Here is a 27356-nt window from a genome sequence, read left to right on the forward strand (position 1 = left end):
CAAAATTCCTCGAAAAAAACCTCTTCCGCTTTTTCAAAAACTAATTATAAGTTAATTCTTAATTTTTGGGACACGACTTCAAATACTGTATCATTCTCGGCATTTAAGTCGAAATTGCTATTCTAATAGTTTCTTTGAACGACTTTTCCGAGTTTCAAAAAATTGTTGAACCACGTAAAAAGTTCTCGATTTTCTAACACAATATCGAAGTAATTGTTTCAATATTTTCCAACGTATACTTTATACATCAGTTATCATTTTTTATTTGACTGCTTTCAAAAATTTGGATGTAAATTTTATTCTTTCTACTTCATTATGCAGTATCAAATTTCGCATCAAACTATAATTAAATTTATATTATTTTTATCTCTTTTCAAATCTCTTTAAAAAATCACCTATCCCTTCAATCTTGTTAAATTCATAGAACATTCGATACAAAATATTTGAATTTGTCTTTCAAGGTTTATAGCAGTGCTTTAATTCTCTATTAGTGTCCATTTAAGAATTACCTTCGCTTAAAAAATTTTTACAGGCATATTTAAACGAGTATCACTATTGGGAATGTCTTTATAAAATTCTAAAGCTCGTCAACAAAATATAATTCCTTGTGTAAAAATTTTCACACACATTTGTTATAAAAAACAAATACGTATATTGCGATACGAATCACCAGTTACCAAAAATTGAAATAGTCATGGATTAATTTTAAATTCCATTATTGCTTGCAAATTCAAAGTACCAAAGACATTCTCTATTAAAACGTATGCACAAGATTTCGGTGGTGGTCTAGAAAAACCTTCTTCTCTGTTTCCAAAATTACATATTTAGCTCCTTGCAAATCCAAAATACCGAAAATCATCTATTACGACATACTGACAAAATTTCGGTGATGGTAAAAAAATATTACTCCGTTTTCAAAATTACTCCACCAGCTCCTTGCAAACCCAAAGTTCCAAAAATCATCTTCTAGTAAGTCATACTTACATGATTTCAATCGAGGCTTAAGAAAAACTACTCCGTTTTCAAAATTACTACACCAACTTCTTGCAAACCCAAAATACCAAAAATTATCCTCTAGTAAGTGATATCTTCATGACTTGAATCGAGGCTTAAGAAAAACTACTCCGTTTTCAAAATTACTGCACCAGCTCCTTGCAAACCCAAAGTACCAAAAATCATCTTCTAGTAAGTCATATTTACATGATTTTGGTTGAGGCTTAAGAAAAACTACTCCATTTTCAAAATTACTACACCAGCTCCTTGCAAACCTAAAGTACCAAAAATTATCCTACATTGAAACATATCCACATGAGTTCGGTCGAGGTTTAGAAAAAAGTACTCCGTTTTGAAAATTACTGCACCAGCTCCTTGCAAACCCAAAATACCAAAAATCATCCTCTAATAAGTCATATCCACATGACTTGAATCTAGGCTTAAGAAAATTACTCCATTTTCAAAATTACCCCACCAGTTCCTTGCAATCCCAAAGTACCAAAAATCATCCTCTAATAAGTCATATCCACATAACTTAAATCGAGGCTTAAGAAAAACTACTCCGTTTTCAAAATTGCCCCACCAGCTCCTTGCAAACACAAAATACCAAAAATCATCCTCTAATAAGTCATATCCACATAACTTGAATCGAGGCTTAAGAAAAACTACTCCGTTTTCAAAATTGCCCCACCAGTTCCTCGCAATCCCAAAGTACCAAAAACCATCCTCTAACAAGCCGTGTAACCTCTTGTGTTCACATCCTCCTAAGTGTTCACCCGTAAAAATCTCAATGTTTCGAAATTACTCGCTTATCCCCGTTGCCGTTAACACGAATCACAACGTTCTTATTCATCCCGCAGCGAGACACCTCGATAACCTGTGGGACCAAGGTGTTTCAGGGTTTCCAGATCTCGATCCGCCCGCACGCGTGCAGCCTTACGTGTCTAGGTAGCCCGAGCAAGAACCAGAAGAGAGAACAGGTACCGGGGAGACTGCTTTCGAGAAAGAACGCGAGCGTGAAGGAGAGGACTCGACGATAGCCAAGGAGCTCCCGATCCAGCGGGGAATTGGACGCGGGCCAGAGAGACGGAACGGGACGCCTGTAAGTGTACACGCGGCCGTGATTGCGCGAGGAGAATGTAATTAGTGACGGGACGTTGCCGGCGATCCCTCCCCGCAGCTGGCCTAGACGATATCCGGGACAAACTCGGCGGGAATCTATGGACCCCGGGGCAGAGCTGTTTGTGGAACGTTTCCGCGCGATTATGCGCGCCTGGGCCGTGAGTAAGCTGTTCCTGGCTTGAAGGTAAGCGTGGAGAGGTTGTAAAACCACGGAAGAGACGAAAACCATCGGACTGTCTCGATTGAAATTCGTACGGAACTTTCGCGAATATTATTCCAAGTAACGATATAAGGTAACTTGCTCGATTGTATCGTAAACGATCAACGATTCGACACAGGTTGACCGTCACTGGCTCTACTTTGCGCGGAACCAACGCAATTCAACAACGAAGCATTCCGAAGTCCATTGGATCGAATCCCTCCAAGGATCGTCTTTTTGTAAGTATTTAGAATTTTATTTCGAAAAATCGGGTCCACCGGAAAAATCGGGTCCAAGTGCTACGGTTGGAAACGTTTCTTGGTTAGCCAGTGGCTACGCGGATAATCGGCCGGTACGATCAGGTTGAAGCACCTTGTACGTAGACGGTGAAAAAATTGCTCAAGGCGAGACTTTTTTGGCACCCGATCGTGTCCTCCTCTAATAGTCTCATTTAGCGTTCTCTCCTCGACAATGGGCCCACCCTAAACAAAGTATTAGGATCCTTAGAGCTCGCAGGTAACCCCGAGAGTTCCCAAGGGATGGACTGCACGTGCTTGTGGATTCTTTGTGTCGGTATGTGCAAGGTGTCAAAAGGTCGTAGGATTCCCTCGTTCAAGTTGTTAAACGATGACAGGGGTCGTTGCGTAATTACGACTGATCTACGATGCTCGCACGATTCATCGAAGGTGGCTTAACTAATAGCCGGGCTAAGAAGAGTTTGTAATTACTAAAATTTAGTATTGTGCTGGGTACTATGCTACGAACGATATGATCGATAGTGGCGCTCTTCTGACCTATTCTAGATGTGCGTCTTCTTTGCGATCACAAGTAACATAATCACGGAGAGAGTAATATCATTTTTGTCGTTACGACAAGTTAGGGTACAGAGTTGCGAGATAGCGTTGTATTCTTCTATTGAAACATAGGTTTCTATCAATCGTTCAGGAATTATTAACGAATAAAATGCGACAGAACTTGGGATCAACGAACTTACGTTTAATCTTGTCAGATTATAGTAATTCCCGCTTCAGAGTGAAAATTCATCAGGTTCGAGTAAGGAAATCATCCACCCATCGTTTGTATTTATATAGTGCAAGCAACAAGCGTTGAGATTCTCATAGAAATTGATTCCCAACTTTCGAATGAGTCGGCAGTCCTAATTTTGTTATTCAAAAGTGTAAACTACAGTAGTTTCTTTTAATATTACTTCTCAGTAATCTACTGAACTCATCAGGTCAATCCCTAACTGTAAATAACGTAAATTAGGAATCCTACCTTTATGCCTGCCCCATTGTTTAAAAGACTTGGTACGACCAAACGTAGAACGATAGAGTTAAATGGTACGAAGAGGTTAACATTGAGTAACATCTTAGTAACATTGAGTGACCGTAAGATCTTTGTCAAACTATAAGTGCAAACATCGACCTCCTATCGAAAAAAAATTTAATTCATACCTAACAGTCTCGAACGAAATAAATTGCAAACAGTCCCCGTTTTTAAGTGACAAAATTAGGTCGATTCTCTTGAAAACGGGGAATACCGTATCGGGATGTCGTTCAACGACAGATACAATACATTGAACTTTTGCCAAAAAGTCATAATTCATACCTAACAGTCTCGAATAAAACAAACTGTAAATAATCCCTGCTTTTAACTGACAAAATCAGGTCGATTCTCTTGAAAACGGGGAATACCGTATCGGGATGTCATTCGACTACAGATACAATACATCGAACTTTTGTCAAAAATTTACATCTAAAAGCTTCGAACGATACAAACTGCAAACAGTCCCCATTTTTAAGCGAGAAAATTAGACGCATCGATTCTCTTGAAAACGGGGAATACCGTATCGAAATGTCATTCGACTAAAGATACAGTACATCGAACTTTGGTCAAAAAGCCATAATCTTCAACTAGAAGCTTCGAACGGTACAGCCCGCAAATAGTCTCCGTTTTAAAGCAAGAAAATCAGACGCATCGGTTCTCTTGAAAACGGGGAATACCATACCGAAATGTCATTTGACTACAGGTACAATACATCGAACTGGTGTAAAAAATTTAAAACTAGAAGCTTCGAACAGTACAAACTGCAAACAGTCCCCGTTTTGAAGCAAGAAACTCGAAAGCATCGATTCTCTTGAAAACGGGGACTACCGTATCGAAATGTCATTCGACTAAAGATACAGTACATCGAACTTTTGTCAAAAAGCCATAATCTTTAACTAGAAGCTTCGAACGGTACAGCCCGCGAATAGTCCCCGTTTTAAAGCAAGAAAATCGGACGCATCGATTCTCTTGAAAACGGGGACTACCGTATCGAAATGTCATTCGACTAAAGATACAGTACATCGAACTTTTGTCAAAAAGCCATAATCTTTAACTAGAAGCTTCGAACGGTACAGCCCGCGAATAGTCCCCGTTTTAAAGCAAGAAAATCGGACGCATCGATTTTCTTGAAAACGGGGACTACCGTATCGAAATGTCATTCGACTAAAGATACAGTACATCGAACTTTGGTCAAAACGCCATAATCTTCAACTAGAAGCTTCGAAGGGTACAACCCGCGAATAGTCCCCGTTTTGAAGCAAAAAACTCGGAAGTATCGATTCTCTTGAAAACGGGGACTACCGTATCGAAATGTCATTCGACTAAAGATACAGTACATCAAACTCTGGTCAAAAAGCCATAATCTTCAACTAGAAGCTTCGAACGATACAGACTGCAAATAGTCTCCGCTTTTAAGCGACAAAATTAAACTCATCGATTCTCTTGAAAACGGGGAATACCGTATCGGAATGTCATTCGACTAGAGACACGAAACATCGAACTTTCGTCAAAACGCCATAATCTCCAACTAGAAGCTTCAAACGGTACAGCCCGCGAATAGTCCCCGTTTCGAAGCGAGAAAATCGGACGCATCGATTCTCTTGAAAACGGGGGATTACCGTATCCGGGACGTCGAGTATTTAATTTCGTCTGGAAAAGTTTCTTCCAGCGACCTCGTCACCTCGCAAGAACTAATCGATGAGGCACGAGGAGCCACGGGCCTTCGTCGAATTAGTCTCGAAAATTTTTGTCGCCACGCATCAAAGCCTTCCTGATTGGTAGGCTCGGTGGCGCGGAGTTGATTGGTATCATTGTAGGGAGAGTGGGGGACGAGAGGGGGGGGGGAGGGGGGTTAGAATTTTATGCAGCGGCCCATGCACCGCGACTCGAACTTGAATACCGAATCAGCCGGTCGGAAGGAGAGGGACGGAAAGAGCTGCCGGGGAGGCGAGGGGGGTTACCGGTTTCGTGGCTACGCAGCCCCGGTAACAGTAGAACGCTACCCCACCCCTCTAGCATTTTAATAATCTCCGGGACCCCCTTTGGAGCAGCCCGGACAAGGATGCAGCGCAGCTGGACCCCTTTTTGCCTCGTGCCCGGTGTTAAGGGGTACCGCCCTCCCACTGTGTTCATCTCCCGGCTTGTTCTCTTCCCCCGCAACCTTCTGCGGACAGATCGGCCGGCTTTCATAGGCGACAATCACGCCGTAACCCGAAACGAATGCGTTTGCCGGCCCGGACGAGGCGGCGTCGAGCGTGAAGGGACGCCGGTTGTCGCGGGATATGCGGGTCCAGACTCCGTAGTCCCACGTATTCGCCCGTGGACGCCTGCATTTTGCCATTTCGAGCGCGCCTTTGTGCTCAGGTATTCCCGTTTCTCTCTCCGACGTCGCCTTCCTTTCCTCGCTTTCTCTCCCTTGCGTTCTTTCTTCGCGCGGATTATACCTATCCCCCTCTGTCCCGTGGCTGGTCTCAATGCCGCTTTCGCAGTCCCTCTCCACGAACGCAAAGTCACCCTCAAAGTCTGTCGTTACCAGTGACGGGGAGAGAGAGGCGGATCGAGATTAAGGCAACTTCGGAGACTCAGCGACTGCGCCCACGGCTCTGTGTGCGGAATACTTTGTTGGAATAGCTGAGACCGCCTTGCCCCCGATCGGAAGCGCCGCGACGAAAGCGGCCGAGCTTCCGCGCGTTTTGCGCTGACCGAACGTCCGACGAGACCCGGTCGTTGAACGATTATTCTTTATCTCCTAGTACCATCGCCTGATAGAGCTTGGGATCAACGGTTTACAGTCTTCGTTAACGCTAGAGTAATATGGTAATAATGACGAACCGAGGAAAACTTTCACGGAGAGACCTTCAAATACGGGCAAATATTTTACGAACGAAAAGTCACCGAAAGCGGTCGTTTGTCATTTATTTATTTATTTTTTTCTTTTTCGTGGATTTCTTTGAGTATCGAGGTTGCGACATTCGCAACGGAAAGGAAAAATTGACAAAGATATCGAAATTTATTTCGAAATCGGTCGAGGTGCTATTTTCCGATCAAAGATCCGTGTATAAATCAATGTTAGAGAATCGGAGAATGTTTACGCTGGTTCGTGAAAATGTTACAATGGACAGAGAATATACCGCGATTTTCGTTAATTCTACGCAGAGTTTACCGTTGGAGGAAAGATCTACCGTGAGACGTCCCAAGCCCGAATACGATCGTAACTAGCAGTGACTTCTTACATATAGAAAGGTCAACCAATTAGCAACGACCAAGGTATTAGGTTAAATTTGTTGGAAGAAAGGACCGTCGCAGCGGTCGGGCGTTGCCCGTACCAGAAACGGAACGGATCTTAAAATTGACAGAACCTCTATACGCGGCAACCGTATCGATATGCCCGTCTCAGAACCCAAGAAGCAATTTGCACAACTGCGAGTTGCAGCAATCCCATCGGCAAGTTGCAAGTGTTACCGTCTCACCAGGCATACCTGACCGAACGTTAAAGTTTCGAGAAAAATTTAATTCCATTCCGCTACGGCAGTCACCAGATATCCCCCAAACTCGAAACGGCGCGGTGCGGCGCGGTGCGGCGGAGTTTACGCGCACGAGTTCTCGTGTGTATCGAGAAAGTTACAGCTGCCGCCAATACGGGACGAATCGAGCGGGAGGCGGGCCTCCCGCTCCTTCCCCCGGCGTTTTGGTTTCCTGAAAATCTCTGGAACCGATTCGCGCCATTATCGTGAAATCCAATTTCTCTGGAAGCAATTTCCACCTCGGCTGCCGGCTTCCCGAAACTCATCCCGGCTGCCAGAGCGGCGAAAAAATTCGTGAACAAGGCGGCCGGTCGTCGTCCTGCCGACGTTCCATCCACACCCGTTACATCCCCGCGGTCGCATCACGGTTCCCTCTCTCTTTCACTCGGTCGATCTCTCTCTCTCTCTCTCTTTCTCTCTCTTTCTCTCTTTCTGTTTCTCTCTTGCCGTCTCTCGCGCCCGTACCGCTCCGTCGTTCTTCTTTCAGCTCCCTTTTTCCACTCTTTTTCTTTCTCTGTCGAGCGTTCGGGCCTCCGCTGCGTTCGACGGTGTCTGAAAAGTTCCGGTAGGCAGGCGGACCTACGATATGCTACCGCTCCGGTGTGGGCGCGCTCGGTCGCTCGCGCGCGCGCCCGCTGGACGGAGACTGCCGACAGGGTCGGAGAAGGACGGCGGGAAAACGAAGAGAACGGCGCAACGAGGAGTGACGGAGGGTCGGACGGAGAGGGTCGAACGAAACGACGAGGATGCAGCGACAAAGAGAAGCCGACGCTTGGAAAAAGAGACCGAGGGAGCAGTGCACACGGCCTGAGAGCGGAACAGAGAAACCCTCGGTTATCGGGCGAGCGAGAGAGACGGTGGGCGAGAATCCGAGAGAAGGAGAAGAAGTGTGGAGAAAAAGAGAGGCGGCATCGTGCGCGCTTGCGGAAGGGAGCATCGGCTGAAGCGTGAGGTGGGGTGAGGAGAAAGACGAGACGGGGTCCGAAGGGAACGGAGGGAGGGGGCGGGGGGAGGGCGGTAGCGGCATGGAACGGAGGGAGAGAGAACCGCGCCGAAAGACGAGTCGGTCGGGAATGACGAGGACGGAGCGTGGCGGCCCGACGAAGACGGCAAAGTCAGACTAACGCGGCCGCCCGAGCGAGACCGAATCGAGCCGAGGGCAGGCAGTGCCGTTGGCGTAGTAACGTGTCGTGGCTCATACACGCCGAGGCTGCCTTGCTTGCTCGCCTGCCTGTCTGCTCGCCAGCCTGCCTGACTCACTGTCCGTGTGAGTACACGGTTGTGTGCGCCGCTCTCTGCGTGGCGCGTCCGCCGATGCTCTGTGTGAGGGGCGACACGGTTGTGTGCGTCCATACGTGGATGGGGGTCCCGGCCCGGCTCTCGGTCCGTCCCGTCCCGTAGAGTATCGCACCGCTCGCCACCCGCTATCCACAGCAGTTTCAGCCAGCCGCCCGCCTGCCAGTGTCCCACCGCACGCCGAACCGTTTGCACTCAGAAGCGATCAGGGAGCCCTTCTCTCCCTCGACTTCCCCTTTCGAGAAAGAGAGGCGCGCGCGCGCGCGCGCGCTCTTCCACCCCGACGAGTCGCGCATCGCGTACCCGCGCTATACACCGCCTCCATATCCGTTTCTCCGTCGTTCCTTTGCTCCCTCGTCTCCGTTACGCAGGCTATTTCTCTTTGTTCCACTCCGCGGGACGGACGCGTGTCGTCTTTATCCCGCTTTCCACTCGGTGCTGGTTCCTCGTCTTCTTTTTCGTCGCCGGTTTCTCCTCGTGGTTCTTCTTCTCCTCTTTCTCTTCGCCGTCAGTCATACTCGGGAACGCACGAGCGCCGGCAATTGTTCCCTCCTTCTCGCGCACGGTGCTCCCTCTCCGTTCCGTCGGCCGCCGTTCGGCGTGTTTAACCTCCCGCCGTCCCACCACGCGTCCCCACCACCGGGTCCGACGGCGGCTTCCGTCTCCGTCCCGAGCGCGAGCGGGCCATTCGTTCCGTCCCGTTCACTCGGCTCCTTTCGTTCCCGTGGCCGTCCCTCTTTCTCGCTCCCGGGTAGCGCCGGTGTGTACTCCCGCTGTCACCTGATCGCGGGACGCTTTTCGCGGGTGAGATACCGCTCGGCCACCGAGTCAACCGAGTCTGCCGCCGCCGCCACCGTCGCTCGGTTTTCCTTCTCCCGCTCCCCTCGCCGTCTCTTCCTTCGGCATCTGCTCCTACTCTCCTCCTTCTTTCTCTTTCGTTCCTTGGGAGCGCGCGCGCTCTCCTTTTCCTTTCCGTCTCGTGCGGACACGTCGTGCTGCTCTCTTCCTATACTCGGCTCGTTGCCGCCGCGCGACGTCGAACGTGCGCGCGGCTAGCTGGTGGTTTCCGAGAGGGAACGAAACGAAAGGAAAGAAAAAGAAGAAGAAACGATAGACAGAGAGTGGAAGGGAAGACGGAAAGAGAGGGAACCAAGAGAGCGGAGAGAAGTGCGCGCCACCGACATCGTCCGACCGCGACTGGCTTGCCCGATCTCTCGCCTCTTCTTCCTCCTTTCACGGATCTTCGCCGGTGCACGTCTCCGAAGCCGACTGGAGAGGGAGGTGACACTTTCGGAACGTGGACATGCGGCACGCACGGATCGTCACGCTGGATACGTGAGGATTCAGAATTCTGCTGGCTACCGTGCTCTCCTACAGGTCGGTGATAGTATTTGTGCCTACGCGAGTCAGTGTTCGCGTTTTTTTCTCGCGGCTCGATGCGCGCCTGTTTTTTTTTTTTTTTTTTCACGTCTCGACGGGCGTGCAACCGTTGGATTTTTTTTACTTGTGACCAGTCCCTGGGATCGTCACGACGACGGCTGCAAACAGTGAGTGTGTGTGTGTTTTTTTCCCGTTCGTCTCCGCTGCGTGACAACCGTCCCACCGATAACTTCGCAGCGATTTCAAAAGGCGGCGGTAATTGTACGTGCGTTACCGCACCGCGGCTGCGCTTTTTTTTTCCTGCGTTTTACGGCTCGTTAAAGCTTACGAAATCGTCGCGCGTCGACGTTCCATGAATATGGAGATCAATGTCGATTTTTTTCTTCCTCTTTCCGTTGTCGATTCCACGGAATATTGGACTCCCGATTTCTTTCTTGTTTTCCTTTTTTTTTCGCTTCTTTTCCATTCCAGATTTCTTTCTTCTCTTTGTTTTTTTTTCAATTCCCCTCGGTTCGTCCATCGAGTGTTTCGTCGTGTCGTGGATCTCGCCGCGTCGAGTGCCGTAGGTCCCAGTGTCACCGGGTTTGGGACCGAAAAATCTCGCGTTCGCGGAAAAAAGTGTCACGAGGCGGTGGGAAAGTGTTCGATCGACGCGTCGCTGACAGGACGCGAGTGTTACGCTTTCACGAATCGAAGTGTGCCTGTCAGCCGATCTCGGAACTCGAAAATCGGTGTTATCGCTTGGAAATTTGTGGAATTCTCTTTGTGATATTCGGTGACAGTGACGACGTTCCGATCGATTTATCCACGGTCGGCTGTCACGATCGATCAGCGACATTTCCGAGATTTTCTGCGCCGCTCCGATCGATTCAATTTCAATTTCGATCCGTCTCGCGTGGAAAAGTTTTTCCTTGCTGAATTTTCCTCGCCGCGGTAAAACCTCGGCGAGGAGAATCTCTCGATATTTTCCAATATGATATTTCTCATCCCGGTGTTTCACCGGGAAAACATGCCCTCCTCGGGATTTCGGGCTACGTGTTTCTCGCGAAAACGTTCTCGCGATTTTACCACCGACTGTTTCCCTTGAATAAAAAGTCGTTCCCGGTGCGATGTTCCTTGCGGTCGAAAAAAGGTAGAAAAAAAAACGAAGATAAAAAAAGAAAAAAAGGAACGAGAGAAATGAATGGGAAAAGTTCGAAATCGGACGCACAGGAACGCTGGGGCAGTTGTGCTGGTGTGGAGAGATAGTGGCATCCGTTTCGGTGCCCGTTGCGGGGCGGTCGCCACACCCGCCCGTTTGGGAATTCAACTTACCGCCACTCGGGACCGAAGTCTTCGACGTTTTCTCCTCGGTCTAACGGGTATCACGAAAGGCGGTTGTTTGCAGCGGATTAGACCCGACTAGCGCAGAAATTGCCCGCTTCGGTTTTCTGTGCGCGGTGCTGGCTAGAGATCCGACGATTTCTCGTGGAATTAACGATTCCGACGCAACGGAAAAAGAACAAGACACACGCGTGTCTGGAAAGGTTTCTCCGCGAGAAAATTCTGACGGGGCCGATAATTCATCGAAATTTACACGCTCGCCGATGAGAAGATGAAAATAAACCCGGGAGTAGTGTCTTTTGTCTGAAATCGGAGCAACATCGAAACGGAACGTTTCTCGAATTCCGGATGATTTTTTCAGTGGTTTTTTTTCTTCCTTTTTTTTTTTTGGTGAGAAAAAAACGTGTTCCAAGTGCCGCTTTTAATTTTCACGGAACAGTGATCCTACTCCGGAGTATCGATTTTACATTTTGAAATTTTGTACGTCATTAGGTGTCTTCGAACTTTCGTATGGATTTTCCGTTCGTATTTTTCAAATATTCTGATGTATAATTTAACGGTGATACTCGATACGGTGGACTCGTGTATTTGGAATAATCGGACGGAGACGTAAAAATAATAATTGAATTAATGGCTCGATTGTAAAAAATTAGTCTCCGCGCTCATTTAACGTGTTCTCGAACCGTGGTACTCGCTCGTTGTAGGAAGCGATATTTTACGAAGAAAATTGTAAAATATCGAAAGTGAAATAAAAAATTGATGCGAATTTTGTTCGTGCAATGATATTTGGTAAATATCGAGCTTACGGAAACAGCGATAAGTTTTCGTGATAAAATGTGGGCACGAGCACGTTCACGATTACGTCTGAAATACAAATCGAATCGGAACACCCAAAATTAAGGGAACAATCTGATCGTTTCGAACGATATCGACTTTTTTTTGTATTTTCTTAAAAATTCGAGCCTCGAAGACCGTTTTTCTCAAAATGACACTTTCCAAAATTAGCTAACACGATATCCTAAAAGTTAGTCGTTTAATCGTCTTAAAGTTTCAATATGTTACGAAAAAACCATTTACTAAAAGAATGAACCACCATCGATCCAAAATGTTGAATAATTTCATTTCTCAATCGAGGTGATCCAGATCGAAGTGTTGCCATTTTCTTAATTTTTGAAATTTTCCACTCACGACACCTCCTTCGATGGACAAACCAATCTACATTAACAATCACCTTAATCTCTATTTGTTCGATCAACTGTACGAAAAATCGCGCACACCACAAACTCTAATACAAATTTTGTTTCTCTTCTCACATATTGGAGAAATCAGCGAGGAAAAACTGTTTCAAAAAAATTATACATGTACCATGAAACTACTCATTAAACGCGATGCATAATTTGCACTTGGATGAACTTATTTCTTCCGCAGAAGAAAAGACGAGGAGAAAAAAAAACCTTACTTGTCGTCCGGTGAAAATACCGGACTTAATTGGGAATTCGGGTCTGGAGTTGGAGAAAAATTGGATTTCGACCGGGAAAATATCGAGTCGAATCGTAAAAGCGCGTCGTCGGGTTGTCGAGTCGGGGTCTCGAAACTTTCGTGACGCGTACCGCGCTCGGCTACCCCCTCCTATCCAGCAGCCGAACCTATCCGCCTGAAACTCGACAAAAATTCCCGACACTCCCCGAACCGAACTTTTCCAGCGCCCGCACACCTCCGCCGAACAAAGATCTCGCTCCCTTTGATCAATAGTCTAGGTAAATACGTTACTCGTGGCAGGCTGCGTCCCAACGCGGGTCGACAACTGCCAAAAGTGCAACGCGCGCCAACTGCTCCGTCCGGCACGATTGGCCTTTTTCGGTTTCTCGGTTCGGTTAATTTGGGAAAAACAACGGAAAAATTAGAAGAGAAACGATGCAAAGTAGGAGCTTCGTTGACCGTGCGAATCGAGAGTCCCAAATCAAGGATAACAGGAAAAATGGGAAAACTAATATTAAATTCTATTCGTCAGTTTTCTCTTTTCCAACAGTCTGAGGTTAGATATTTATAAATTGAAGAACGATAGAGTTTTTAACATTTTCTTTTTTATTTATTCTTACGAAATTGGATATTAGAAAGAATTCTTACTGTATTAAATACGGAGTGATTTTGCAATTTTCTTTACCAAAATAGTCTACTTGCGATTGGTCGTAAATTTTCAAAGATGTGAAGTTTTTCATAATTTTTAGGGATTACTGTTGCGTGAAATTTTATTTCAGAAAAATCACACAAAGGAATTATTTCTAAGAAATGTCCGCGAATTTGCGCACAAGGCGAGTCCAATTCGAAAACGTGGCGTCGAGTCCGCGTACAATCGTCGATCAATACTTTCCACAGGTTAGAAAAATAACACGTGGAATACGTTCGCATTGATTATTTATCGTCACCTCGAAACGTTGCAGCGCACAGAACCTCCGAAAGGAGAACGTAATCTCGGGCCCGAGAGGAGGTTACCTTCCCGGCTCCTGAATTTGTTGCTCCGCGTAAAAAAAATACTCCTCGCGTGTTGGATAAATCTAACGAAATAACGGAAATAACGCTCCGTGCGTGGATTGTGATAATTATAAAAAATACTCATCGACTTCGATTCCAACTGTAAATAATAATCCGTGATCTTTTATACGAAACGCGAGATATTTCGCGACAAATGAAACATTATTTTCCCTCGTTGCAACGTTTTCCACGATGCTACATCGTCGCCGAATTCTCTCTAACGTTTCCCGATATCTGTCGTTAAATTCCAAAAGAAAAAAAAAACCGTTCGAACGAAGATCGATGTACGCTTACTGCGCCCAGAGACGTACAACTCGGTGTTAAAGAAAGGAAAAAGAAAAGAGAGAGAAAATAAAAATAACCGCAGAGTCCGGTTTGCAACGTGTAGCAGGGCCGAGGAAGTTGAAAAATTCTCGGTGTCCCCGGAGACACGGGCCGAGGAGAGGCTCGCGTTCCGCTGGGATTCGTGCGCGCGTGGAACGGGCGAGACGAATCGAGTAGAAAAGTGGGCGCCGATAGCCGGGCTCGGTTGCGAAACCGATCGAGGAAAGGAGGGTCGCGTCCTGCGCGGGAAACGGCCAGCCGAAAGCGGCGGTGTGGCCCGCGCGCGCGTGTGGCTCGTGCACGTACAGGCGGATGGCCGCGGGCCACGGTAGGTGTACGTGGTAATACAGTGGCCATGCGAGCTTGATTACACATTGCGATCACGAGTGTTCCACGAGCGGGCGGACATAAGGCCTTTTGTCACACTACGGCCTGCGGGCAGGAAGCACGTAGCGTGACACCGGGCCGCTCGGTGTGCAAGCGGCGCCCACATTATACGCCGGCGGTAATATGTGTACGACGGGCCTGGAGAGAAGGCCGAGGGAGAGGGTTGGCCAGGGTGGAGGACGCGCCATAATACTTGGTGGTCCCATGCCGGTACGTGACTTGTGTTCGGCTTCGAGCCGGGACGTAGCGCACCGCCGGCCAGAGGACCCCGTTTCTGACACCTAAAGGAGCGCGGCTGCTATTGCGCCCGGGTTATTGTATCCGGTATCGGCCGCCACGAGGTTCGACCATGGTAATCGATTGCGCATTGAGGCCGTCGTATACGTTGGGCCGCGGTCGAACGGAGAAAATTGCCGGAGAGTTTTTGTCGTCGCCCGTGGAACTGGAACGGGTTGTGGAAAATCGAGTTGCGAACGAATGAGGTCGTGGAAAACGGGACGACGTGGAAATATCAACGTGGAAATCGCTGTACGGAGAATCGAGACGCGTGAAAATATAACCGTGGACAATTTTCAACCGTGGAAATCGGTGTACGGGGAATCGGGACGCGTGGATTTCTAGTCGTGGAAAATTTCAAGGCGTGGATATAGGTGTATGGAAAATTGGGACGGCTGGAAATGGAGTCGTGGGCAATTTCAAGGCGCGGGAATAGGTATATGGGAAATTGGGATTCGTGGAAAATTTTAGGCCGTGGAGATATGTATATGGTAAATTGGGACGGGTGAAAATGGAGTCGTGGAAAATTTTAAGGCGCGGAAATAGGTATATGGGAAATTGGGATTCGTGGAAAATTTTAGGCCGTGGAGATATGTATATGATAAATTGGGACGGGTGAAAACGGAGTCGTGGAAAATTTTAAGATATGGATATACGTGTATGGGAAATTGGGACGCGTGAAAATATAGCCGTGAAAAATTTTAAAGTGCGAAAATCGGTATATGGAAAATTGGGATTCGTGGAAAATTTTAGGCCGTGGAAATATGTATATGATAAATTGGGACGGGTGAAAACGGAGTCGTGGAAAATTTTAAGATATGGATATACGTGTATGGGAAATTGGGACGCGTGAAAATATAGCCGTGAAAAATTTTAAAGTGCGAAAATCGGTATTTGGAAAATTGGGACGGTGTGGAAAAGTGGGTTTCGTGGAAATCGTAGGGAGAGTCGAGACGCGTGAAAATATAGTCGTGGACAATTTCAAGGCGCGGAAATACGTATATGGAAAATTGGAACGCGTGAAAATACAGTCGTGGAAAATTTTAAGGTGTTGAAAAACCGTATATGGAAAATTGGGCTGCGTGAACAACGGGACGCGTGAAAACGGGACGGCGTGGAAATACAAACGTGGAAAAATGGGATTCGTGGAAATCGTTGTACGGAGAATCGGGACGCGTGAAAATATAACCGTGGAAAATTTTAAGGCGCGGAGATAGGTATACGGAAAATTGGGACGCGTAAGAAACGGGACGCATGAAAATACAAACGTGGAAAAGTGGAATGCATGGAAATCGGTACACAGAGAACTGGACGCGGGAAAACACAGCCGTGGAAAATGGGACGCGTGAAAATACAACTGTAGAAAAGTGGGTTGCGTGGAATTCGGTATGCGGAGGAGAATCAGGTCGCGTGAAAATACAGCTGTGGAAATCGGTATGTGAAGAACCGTACGCATTAAAAACGGGACGCGTGAAAATGCAGCTGTGGAAAAAAACGGGACGCGTGAAAATACAATATATATAGAACCGAGACCATTGAACGACAGATCGACCAAACGAAGACGCCATCGATTAAAAATAACGATCGTAACACTAACTATTGTATTTTAGAATACACTTAAACGTAATTTTTCTACTTTTGTACTCTCCGTTGCTACTTTCTGAAAATTCTCACTAACTGACTCTGTCGTGGATTCAAAGACTCCGTGTCGCTCCTTTTTTTTTTCCCCAACGTCCTCGTATTTTGCGTTACATTAGCAGTGCCCCGCGCCCTTTGAAATCTGCATTAAAACGTGCACGTTAATTATTTATTTGGGTCAGTCCCTTTCCCGTATATCGCGCGAGGATAACTTTGTACTTGAAACGCCAACGGGCATTCGAAGAATCCCTCCCGATTCGCTCTTTTCTCGCAACCCTTCCTAAAAACCTAATCATTCGCTCGATCGCTTCGACAGACCTCCAAACACTTGTCGTTCGCGCTTTCAATTTGTCAGTCATTCGCGTACAATCGGACTCACGATTAATGTAAAATCTGACGAGAGTTTCCCCGAGAAAATGAAACGAGTTGTGGGATATCGGGTCGTACCGAGGAAATAGATAGGAATTTTGTTCAGGAATAAAGTTGCTGTGAAACTTGATCAAACTCGGTTGAGGAGAAAACGATTCGAGACGCGTTGCCTGAAAAATTCGCATACCTTAGATTGGAACGAATTGACAGAGGGTCGTGGAAATATTCCTTGAAAATCGACACGACGGGGAAATTTAAGAAAAAATTAATTCAAGTTTCGTCCAAGAAGAAAATGTAAACGTGTCGCGGTATTGCGCGTGGAAACTATAATCATGGAAAAATTGGTGCTTACGTAAGAACATGCTACGAGTTACGTTCCGTGGAACGAGAAAATTCGGTCTTTCGTGCAAACGTGTACAATGTTCACAACTTTCTTGAAAATCGGCCCAATTGAACCCAACGTTGTATCAACGTTATCAGATACTCGTCTGTTGGCTCGAAAGATTCGAATTCTCCGTGTGACCACCGATCTATATACCGACATGCAAGATCCTTTCGAAGATCGAGTTTTTCCTAGACAGATTCCGATTAGAAATATCCGATTATCTCGTTGGATACTGTTCCGAGACTGCTACTCCGATTTTCTCTACTCGCTACTGTTCTTTTCAATTTTTATTCATCGATGTTCTAACACACGACAACGTTGGGAAAAGTGAAGAATCTTTCAACGTTTTTGGTTAATTTGATACATTTAAATATTTCTCGATTTCGGATTCAGTTTGCACAAACTCTGCACAAATCTACACAAACTTAATACAAATTTATCCCAGTCGATGATCGCAAAAACGGAAATTTCAGGTTAATTTGTAAGATTTTAAATATTCTTCGATGTTAGATTCAGTTTGCACAAACTCGACACACACTTAACACAAATTTATCCTAGTCGATGATCGTTAAAGCGGAAATTTCAGGTTAATTTGTAACATTTTAAATATTCCTCGATGTCGGGTTCAGTTTGCACAAATTCTACACAAACTTAACACAAATTTATCCCAGACGATGATCGCAAAAGCGAAAATTTCAGATTAATTTGTAACATTTTAAATATTTCTCGATGTCAGGTTTAGTTTGCACAAACTCGACACACACTTAACACAAATTTATCCTAGTCGATGATCGTAAAAGCGGAAATTTTAGATTAATTTGTAAGATTTTAAATATTTCTCGATGTCGGGTTCAATTTGCACAAACTCGACACAAATCTACACAAACTTAACACAAATTTATCCCAGTCGATGATCGCAAAAGCGAAAATTTCAGGTTAATTCGTAACATTTTAAATATTTCTCGATGTCGGGTTCAATTTGCACAAACTCTACACAAATCTACACAAACTTAATACAAATTTATTCCACTCGATGATCGTAAAAGCGGAAATTTCAGGTTAATTTGTAACATTTTAAATATTTCTCGATATCAGATTAAGTTTGCGCAAACTGGATACAGATCTGACCCAAGTCTGGCACAGACCTTATCCAACCGGTGATCGTAGAAGCGGGGAAGAGTTGTCTGGAAGATTTACAAAAACGAAGAAGACGCGAGGCCTAGAGTCGCAACGATTTTCCCTCAATTTTCATTCTTGGTCGCACGCGCAATCTTTGATAACGACGCAGAAGATAATTTACAGTAAGCTGTGCGGCGTCTTAAGCCGCCGCGCTAAAGACCTCGTTTCTACCACCTAAAGGAGCGCGGTTATATTGCGCTGAGGCTATCGGCCTCATTCCATCGGTTCCCTTCTTGGACTTGCTTCGTTATCGTTCCCTTGGATTCTAATCCTTCGTAACTGGTGAGACTCGCGGCAACGAGCTTCGAAAATCGTCCGCGACTACGACTCGCTTGTATCGTGCTTTCATTTTTCATTTCCCCTCCTACCTGTGTCCAACGCGAAGAAATGTCCTTTTCGAGTTGGAATTGCATCTTGATCGTAGAGCAGATTTAGAGATCGGAGAGTACAAGTCGTGATCGCGGATCTTTGATCGAACGATTAGGAATAAAGAGTTTCAGAGTCCCTGAGACTGTTCTTCGGATCGAAGAGTTGTTTAACAAATTTGTGGTTCCGTCGAGTATACCGGTTCTGACCGATCTTGACCGATAAGGTTGCTTGCAACATCAAAGACCTTATCAATGTATCATACCCAATCATAATCTCTTTCAAGTAGACTGGAACCGAGTTGTACTTATATAACATCTCAGAAGGAATCCACACACTACACGAACTGTAACTCGAAGTATCTACTTGTAATTCCAATTTTCATCTTAACTTCCTTCTGAGAAAAGAATCTTCAAGTAGAAATAGATTTCGATATTTACATACGTCTATATAACATTGATCGACCACTCACTATAATAATCGATCGTGATACTACCAGTGGTACCTAGTGGTACGAAAGTAACAACGATCGTTGTTAAGATATCGATTCTATCGCCTATTCAGAGGTTCTTGGGTTTGTGAACACAGATTTAGGGCATGTTGTAGAAAACAATTTTGAAGTAAAACTAGATCTCGATATTTTCGTCTGTACAACAGTCACCGACCACTCACTACTAATCGATTGTGATACTACTAATAATATCTAGAGATATAAAAGTAACAACGATCATTGTTACGATATCAGTTCTATCGCCAAGACATGGGTTTAGGATCTGTTATGAAAATCCAATCCAAGTGACGACATGTCATTCAAATAATCTACAATTGCTCCATTCGGCATTACTAATAATATCAAAATGTACAAAAGTAACTATCACTCTTAAGATATCGGTTCTATCGTCTAGACATTCAAGAGATATGGCCATGGGTTTAGGTTCTATTATAAAAATCTTCTCCAAGTGACGACATGTCATCCAAATAATCTACAATTGCTCCATTCGCCATTACTAATAATACCAAAATGTTCAAGAGTAACAACTATCACTATTAACATGTCTGTCAGATCTGTTGTCTAGACATTCTGGGGATATGGTCATGGGTTTAGGTTCTATTATAAAAATCTACTCCAAGTGACATATCATCCACATAATCTATTATACAATTATACCAAAATGTTCAAAAGTAGCAACTATCACTATTAAGATGTCGGATCTGTTATCTAGACATTCTGGGGGGTATGACCATGGGTTTAGGTTCTATTATAAAAATCTACTCCAAGTGACATGTCATCCAAATAATCTATTATACAATTGCTCCATTCGCCATTACTAATAATACCAAAATGTTCAAAAGTAACAACTATCACTATTAACATGTCTCTTAGATCTGTTGTCTAGACATTCTGGGGGGTATGACCATGGGTTTAGGTTCTATTATAAAAATCTACTCCAAATGATATGTCATCCAAATAAACTATTATACAATTGCTCCATTCGTCATTACTAATAATACCAAAATGTTCAAAAGTAACAACTATCACTATTAACATGTCTGTCAGATCTGTTGTCTAGACATTCTGGGGATATGGTCATGGGTTTAGGTTTTATTATAAAAATCTACTCCAAGTGACATGTCATCCAAATAATCTATTATACAATTGCTCCATTCGCTATTACTAATAATACCAAAATGTTCAAAAGTAGCAACTATCACTATTAAGCTGTCGGATCTGTTGGCTAGACATTCTGGGGATATGGTCATGGGTTTAGGTTCTATTATAAAAATCTACTCCAAGTGACATGTCATCCAAATAAACTATTATACAATTGCTCCATTCGTCATTACTAATAATACCAAAATGCTCAAAAGTAACAACTATCACTACTAAGCTGTCGGATCTGTTGGCTAGACATTCTGGGGATATGGTCACGAGTTTAGGTTCTGTTGTTGTAAAAATCCATTCCAAGTGACGACATGTGATCCAAGTAATCCACAATTGCTCCATTCGCCATTAGAGTTTCGGTAGTTTTTCAGGGAAATCGAAGCCGCGCGATAGCGAAGCGAAATGCGTATCGTTGTTCCCTGGAGCTCGGTTTCTGTTATCTGAAGGAGCTCGGATACGTTGCGGCGAGTTCACTATACGATCCGGGCTATCGCCGCGGATAGTTCGATCGGCCTTATTGAATTAGTATTCGTTCTTGAATTTACTTTGCGATTATCTGACACAGTTTATCTGTACGTATCCCCGATCGTTACGGCTGTCGTATCGGTCGCGGTAATTATGAAAGCGAAATGTAGTTCCATCGCACAGGTTGGCTGCGTCGAGAACTACTTTTTCGAAAGGCGAGGCTTATCACGGGATTTCGAATGCGAATGCTGGTGTTTTACATCGGATCGGGATCGGGACGATACAGAAATTAAATGTTTTGTGAATATTTCATAAAAAATATATGTAAGAAACAGGGCTGTATAGTATTGAATACTCGAGACAGACTCCTCGGCGATTCAATAATTGCTTGGAAATTAATTGACGTTTGTATCAGAGTTTGAACGTTGATCCAGGATCGAGCTGGTACTCTGCTAGAGTTTGAACATCGACTTAGAAATAAACTGGTCAAACTGGAGCTCGAACATCGTCTTAAGAACGAATCGAACACTCCACTTAAGCTTGAACATCGACTTAGAAATATATACTCATGGATACTCTGGCGGAGTTTGTACGTGCGTATAAAAATGAACCGGTAGAGTTTAAATGTCAAGTAGTACTATTGAGTCGAGATAATGTAATGGTCTTTAATATGGGTGTACGAGTAACCGAGCCTTAGGTTAGGTCTTGATTCAGGATCGGACACTTGCTCGTAACCTGATATTCGTTTCGAGACACGATTTTTTCCGATCGATCTTCAATTTTTTAATCTATAAATCTTTTCATACGTGTCGTGCAATGAAACGTAAGAATTCAGGAGAAAGACGAAGCATTGCGCGGAAAAATCGTGTTACTTTTTCCACGTATTCGAACTTAAGGATTCCGAGTAAGTTTCGGAAATTCGAAAATAAAATTTCGGGCCCCGAATGAAGAATTCCATCTCGAAAATGCGGGTTCGCGAACGTTCAAGACTCGTTCGACCAGACCCGTATTTTCGGTTACCCGTACCCTCTACTTTTTAAGTATTTTGTAGTCGAGAGGACAGTGCAAAGTTTCGTAAATTTCGTTACTTTCCTATATTATTTCTGGTTCATCGATGGCGCAATCTTTGCGAATTTAATCAAAGTGGACGCATCGCAACACGTTTCAAAATTACCAATCGTTCAAGACGCGCAATCGATGTTTCGTCTCGATGGAAGAATATCGAACGATATTTAAATTACACTCGAAGTTTTCATTTTTATTATCCTAAAAAGAAACGATCGGTCTTATAAAATCTTTGCCCACCATCGAGGATACCACAACTGCGCGTTGCAAAATTTAACGCGGATGCTACGAACGCGTTCGAAGATTTCATCCCCCCGATCGGAGGGGGTCTCGTCTCGATCATAACAGGCGGGGGTTAGTTTGATCTCAGATAGGGCTGAAATCATGGGGCGTAACGGCGAAGGGAGTCTACGTGCAGGAATATTTCGAGGGGACGCTGAAAGTTCGTTTCTCCATTTTCGTGTTCCGACACATTCGTATCTTTTTTCTTTTTTTTTTTTCTTTCTTTCTTTTTTTTTCCGTTGCCGGGTTACGTCGTCGGAAAAGTCCTTTAATACAATTATCCAACACGTTGCACGTCCTCCGAATCTGGACAAGATTTTCTTAAGTACCATATATTTTTCAACTCCGTGGAGATTTTCCTTTTTTTTTTTTTTTAAATCTAGAATAAGAGAGAGTACCGTAACAAATCGTGGCACGAACTTCTTCGTACGAAGTTTTGTTTACGAAACAGTTGACGTACAAAGTATCGCAATTTACACATGGCGATACGACGGATCGTTACAAGAGATTCTACATTAATATACGTATTCCAATTTTCTCACTCTCATTTAATGTTACTACAAATGTAAAACTAAGCAGAATATGGACAAACGTGAAGAAGCGTATCGCACGATTCTATAAAACGCTCGTGCACACATTGGTGATTTGTGTAGAGAAATATTCACGTTCGTTGAATCGAGACTTACGATTACTGAATTTCTCCGGGGGCAAATTATTTTGTTTAAAATATGTAACGCCTCGAATCGACGCGAACGCATTTTTCAATTTCACGACGATGTTGCCGCGTTTTATCGTTCACGGATATTCATTCACAATTTCCGCGGTTACGTTCCCTGTACAATATTTATAATGATATAAAAAAAAAAAAGAAACTGAACGCGCGTATCGTTGCATCGCACCGAAGAGATCGTGCGCGCGCACCTGTCACAAGTTTCAAGTCGATCGCTTTCGAGAACAGTAGTTCGTAGGAAAAAGATTTATTTCACTGTTTCGATTCGTTTTCGAACGATCGATTACGCGCAGCTCGGTCTTCTTTCCATTGTTCGAAGGACTCGTACCGAGCGCACGAACGAAAGTTGCCAAACGATTTCTGAAACACCACGTGACTCGGCTATTTTCCCGACGATACTTCAAAATAGCGGGCACTCAACACGCGAAGGAAGCTCGTGGCTGGTTAAATAACCGGTTTCCTAATTCGCCGCGCCGTCCGAGTCGCGCTCGTGTCTAATTGCATACCATCTATGTCGCGCCGCCGTTCTAACACCTGTCTTACGAAAATCCATTAGCGGCGCGCATGCACGGACTCGAATAGTCGGCAGACGGGGAAATTTGTAGCTGTGGTCGCGGGTAAACGCGCGGCTCGCGATTACAACCCCCCTCCCCTCTCCTTCCCTCCCCCTTCCTTTCCTGATGCGATCATCCTACGTGTCTGGGACGATCGCTGCAATTGCACTTTTACGAAACGCCTCGATACGCTATGGTATCATTTCTACCGAGAGACGTGTTGTAGCTTTTTTTGGGGACGATCGATGGACTCCGTTTTGAGTAACGTTTCAATTATGATTCCAAAATTATAAAATTCGATTCGATTCGAACATCGGTGGACTTCATGTTGAATTATGTTTTAATTATTATTTTCTTTCTCCAAAATTAAAAAGTTCGATTCGAACATCGGTGAACTCCATTTTGAATTATTATTTTCTTTCTCCAAAATTAAAAAGTTCGACTCGAACATCGGTGGACTTCATGTTGAAGTATGTTTTAATTATTATTTTCTTTGTCCAAAATTAAAAAGTTCGATTCGAATATCGGTGGACTCCATTTTTAATCATGTTTGAATTATTATTTTCTTTCTCCCAAATTAAAGTATTCAGTTCGATTCGAACATCGGTAGACTCCATTTTGAATTATGTTTTAATTATTATTTTCTTTCTCCTAAATTAAAAAGTTCGATTCGAACATCGATAGACTCTATTTTTAATCATGTTTTAATTATTATTTTCTTTCTCCAAAATTAAAAAGTTCGATTCGAACATCGATAGACTCTATTTTTAATCATGTTTTAATTATTATTTTCTTTCTCCAAAATTAAAAAGTTCGATTCGAACATCGGTGGACTCCATTTTTAATCATGTTTTAATTATTATTTTTTTTCTCACAAATTAAAATATTCAGTTCGATTCGAACATCGGTGGACTCCATTTTTAATCGTGTTATAATTATTATTTTCTTTTTTCAAAATTAAAATATTCAGTTCGATTCGAACATCGGTGGACTCTATTTTGAATCATGTTTTAATTATTATTTTCTTTCTCCAAAATTAAAAAGTTCAATTCGATTCGAACATCGATGGACTTCATGTTGAATTATGTTTTAATTATTCTTTTCTTTCTCCCAAATTAAAATATTCAGTTCGATTCGAACATCGGTGGACTCCATTTTCAATCATGTTATAATTATTATTTTCTTTTTTCAAAATTAAAAAATTCGGTTCGATTTGAACATCGGTCGACTCCGTTTTGACTTACGTTTTAATTATTTTTTTCAAAATTGAAAACTTCAGTTCGATTCGAACATCGGTGGACCACACTTTGATTTACGTTTTGGTTATTATTCCAAAATTGAATAGTAACTAAAATTCATAATCCACTTCGTTATTAATCCGTTATAAATCCACTTCGATTCGTCCATCGGTGGTCTACCTTTTGATTTAAATTTTACTTGTAATTCCAAAATTAAAAAATCCATTTTGATTCGACCATCGGTGGATTCCATTTTGATTTACGTTTTAATTACAATTTTTTTCCTCCAAAATTAAAATATTCAATTCGATTCGAATATTGTATAGAATATTGAAAGTCGTCATTTTCCATTGGAATGGGGTTCTATGTGTTCAAGCAAAAGACGTGATATTTTTGGCAATGATTCATGAACTCCATTTTAATTTACATTTTAACCGTTCTGAAATAAATCTTTGATTTGAATATTGGTCAATTATAGAATTTGTAATATTTTGTTGGTTCGTAGCATTTGATTACAATTTGTTTATAGATTTAAGTAAAATTTTAAAATATCGAAGCAACACTCAAGTTACGTCTTCGAGCAAGAGACACATTGCAGATTTTTGGTCACGATTTCATTTTGATACCTAATTTTTAATCGTTATTTGGAAATGAAACAATTCCACTTCGATTCGAACATTTGTCAATTTTGAACCTCTTCATTTTCCACGAATTCGTGGCATTTAATTACGATTCGATTCGATTTAGGTTCGAATCAAATGTTGAACAAGAGCGATCCATGAGCTACGCTTTAAGGTATGCGGAGTTTCTTGCGAAAAATTCCTTCGAACGTTTAAATTTATCACCTAGGTTGCTTCTAGGCTATTGGGAATAAAGAGTACGCCAGACACCATAATGTGTGGTTATAGATGCAAGGGCGACTCCGCGAAGCTGTTCTTCGCACGTGGGTTGAACCTGGTAGGTGTCGTACTAAGGTTTCATCCCGATAGACCTAACCCAGACACCATAGCGCTGTGGTCGTACCAAGGTTCGATCCTGATAGATATCAATATTGAGATTCGATCCTGGTTACATCGTATCGAGATTCCATCCTGGTAGAAATCATATAGAAATTCGAAATAATCCTGATGAATCTCCTAGCAGAATTCTGACAAGAGGCAAAGTAATTGCAAAAATTGTTGTAAATTTTTTAGTTGCTTTAATCACCATTCACTGACACCTGAGCCCGTGATCTCTTGAGAATTCAGATTATAATAGAAAGTTTACTACAATACGCAGAGATCTCGCGTATCGAGTAGTATAATAAATTCTAAACACAAGAATAGAGAGTCAAGGTGTACAAAGAAATGTACAGTAACATAACTTAGTATACAGGACGATAGTATCGTGTGGCCTTCCTTACTCTCGGCACGCAACTAAAAAATCTAAAAGAACATAACCAAACAGGCACCGATACAATGGTCCTTAAAACTAACGTCAGCCATTGGCTAACGACATCTGACACGCTTGAACATCATCGTTGCATTGGTTCCAAGAAGAATACTTCTCTTAGAATACACCAAGAAAACAACACTATCGAAGTGGATACTAGCTGCCCCAACTGTAATTTTATCGACTTCTTTCACGATTTTTTTCTTTAACAATAGCAAGGTTATTTTCTAGCGAGACTTTCCACGTATGTTTGTCCATCCTCCAAGTACGTACAGAATTTTTTTCATCGAGAAATATTCAAAATTATTGGAGTCGTAGCTTCTAGTTCAGTAGCTCTTCTAAACAAGACGAGCTCTATCAGAATTACAACCGATTCGCTAATCAGAAGGTGAGAAAGAAAGTGTCTTGGCTAGGAAGGATATAGTCACGGTAAGAACTGTAGAGAGTCGAAATCTCGACAAATGAAAAATAACGGAACATTAAATTCCGAATATCTATTTATCAGCTTCGTTTCGCGCGTTAAAAGCGTCTACCGAATATTCTCTCCAAATATAAATCAAAAGTCTAGATCTCGAGACATCACGGAAACCCCTTAAGAGAATAACCTTTCGAGAAAAACGCGTTCTCCGATCAATGTCTTAATCGTTTTCACGTATCGTAGCAAACGGTTTCGCGCGCACATTTCGCAAACTCGTGCACCACGACGAAACGCGCCAAAAAGAAAAAAAAAAAAAAAAAAAAAAAAAAGAAAAAAAAAATCAAACTTTCCTTAAATTCCGAACCGCGGTATCTCGGAATCGATCCGCTCGATTTCCCATAGTCGAATCCTTTATTTTTAAATCACCGTAAAATTGTACTTAGAAACGAAAGAAAGCTTCGGAGCGTCACCAATTGCATCCACGACCTCGATCGCGGTAGTACGCGATTCGCTCCTTTTACCTCGGCTCCCTGAGACTCGAGCGATCCTCTTCGGGCCGGCACCGAACCTTTTTCCACGGCGGTCGAGATTGCGTAACGTGTGTCCCGCTCGAGAACGTTATTTCACGCGGAAAGAATTCTCCAAGGCGGAGAAAGGCGTTCGCGGTCGCGTCGTGTGCAAGCAGGAGAAACCAATTTCGTAGGTGAATTTCAGCTACGTATTATCCGTCGTCGTCGTGGTGGTCCCCCTCCCCCACCCGTTTCTCCACGCGCCACGGTTTCCACCTACTTGGCGGCTAGTCCATTAGCGGCGCCCTCGTTTAAACGTTTCCGGCGCTTAATCGCGCATAGCTAATCCCACTTGTCACGTCCCCCCCTTGGTCTTTTTTCT

The 27356-nt window shown here is 43.6% G+C and overlaps 1 protein-coding gene across 3 annotated transcripts in view; it reads left to right on the forward strand.

Moving 5' to 3' along the window:
- Positions 1–9314: 9314 nt before the first annotated feature.
- LOC143153390 (uncharacterized) overlaps positions 9315–27356 on the forward strand; it is a 102965-nt gene continuing 84923 nt past the window's right edge. The window contains exon 1 of one of the 3 annotated variants that reach the window (XM_076324516.1): positions 9315–10007. The gene's annotated coding sequence lies outside the window, so the exon portion shown is untranslated. Of the gene's footprint in view, positions 10008–26272; positions 26477–27356 lie in introns of those variants that run through there. The other 2 variants (XM_076324511.1, XM_076324521.1) reach the window with 2 other exon arrangements.

Source organism: Ptiloglossa arizonensis, chromosome 1 (genome assembly GCF_051014685.1).
Source record: "Ptiloglossa arizonensis isolate GNS036 chromosome 1, iyPtiAriz1_principal, whole genome shotgun sequence".
NCBI classification, from domain to species: domain Eukaryota; kingdom Metazoa; phylum Arthropoda; class Insecta; order Hymenoptera; family Colletidae; genus Ptiloglossa; species Ptiloglossa arizonensis.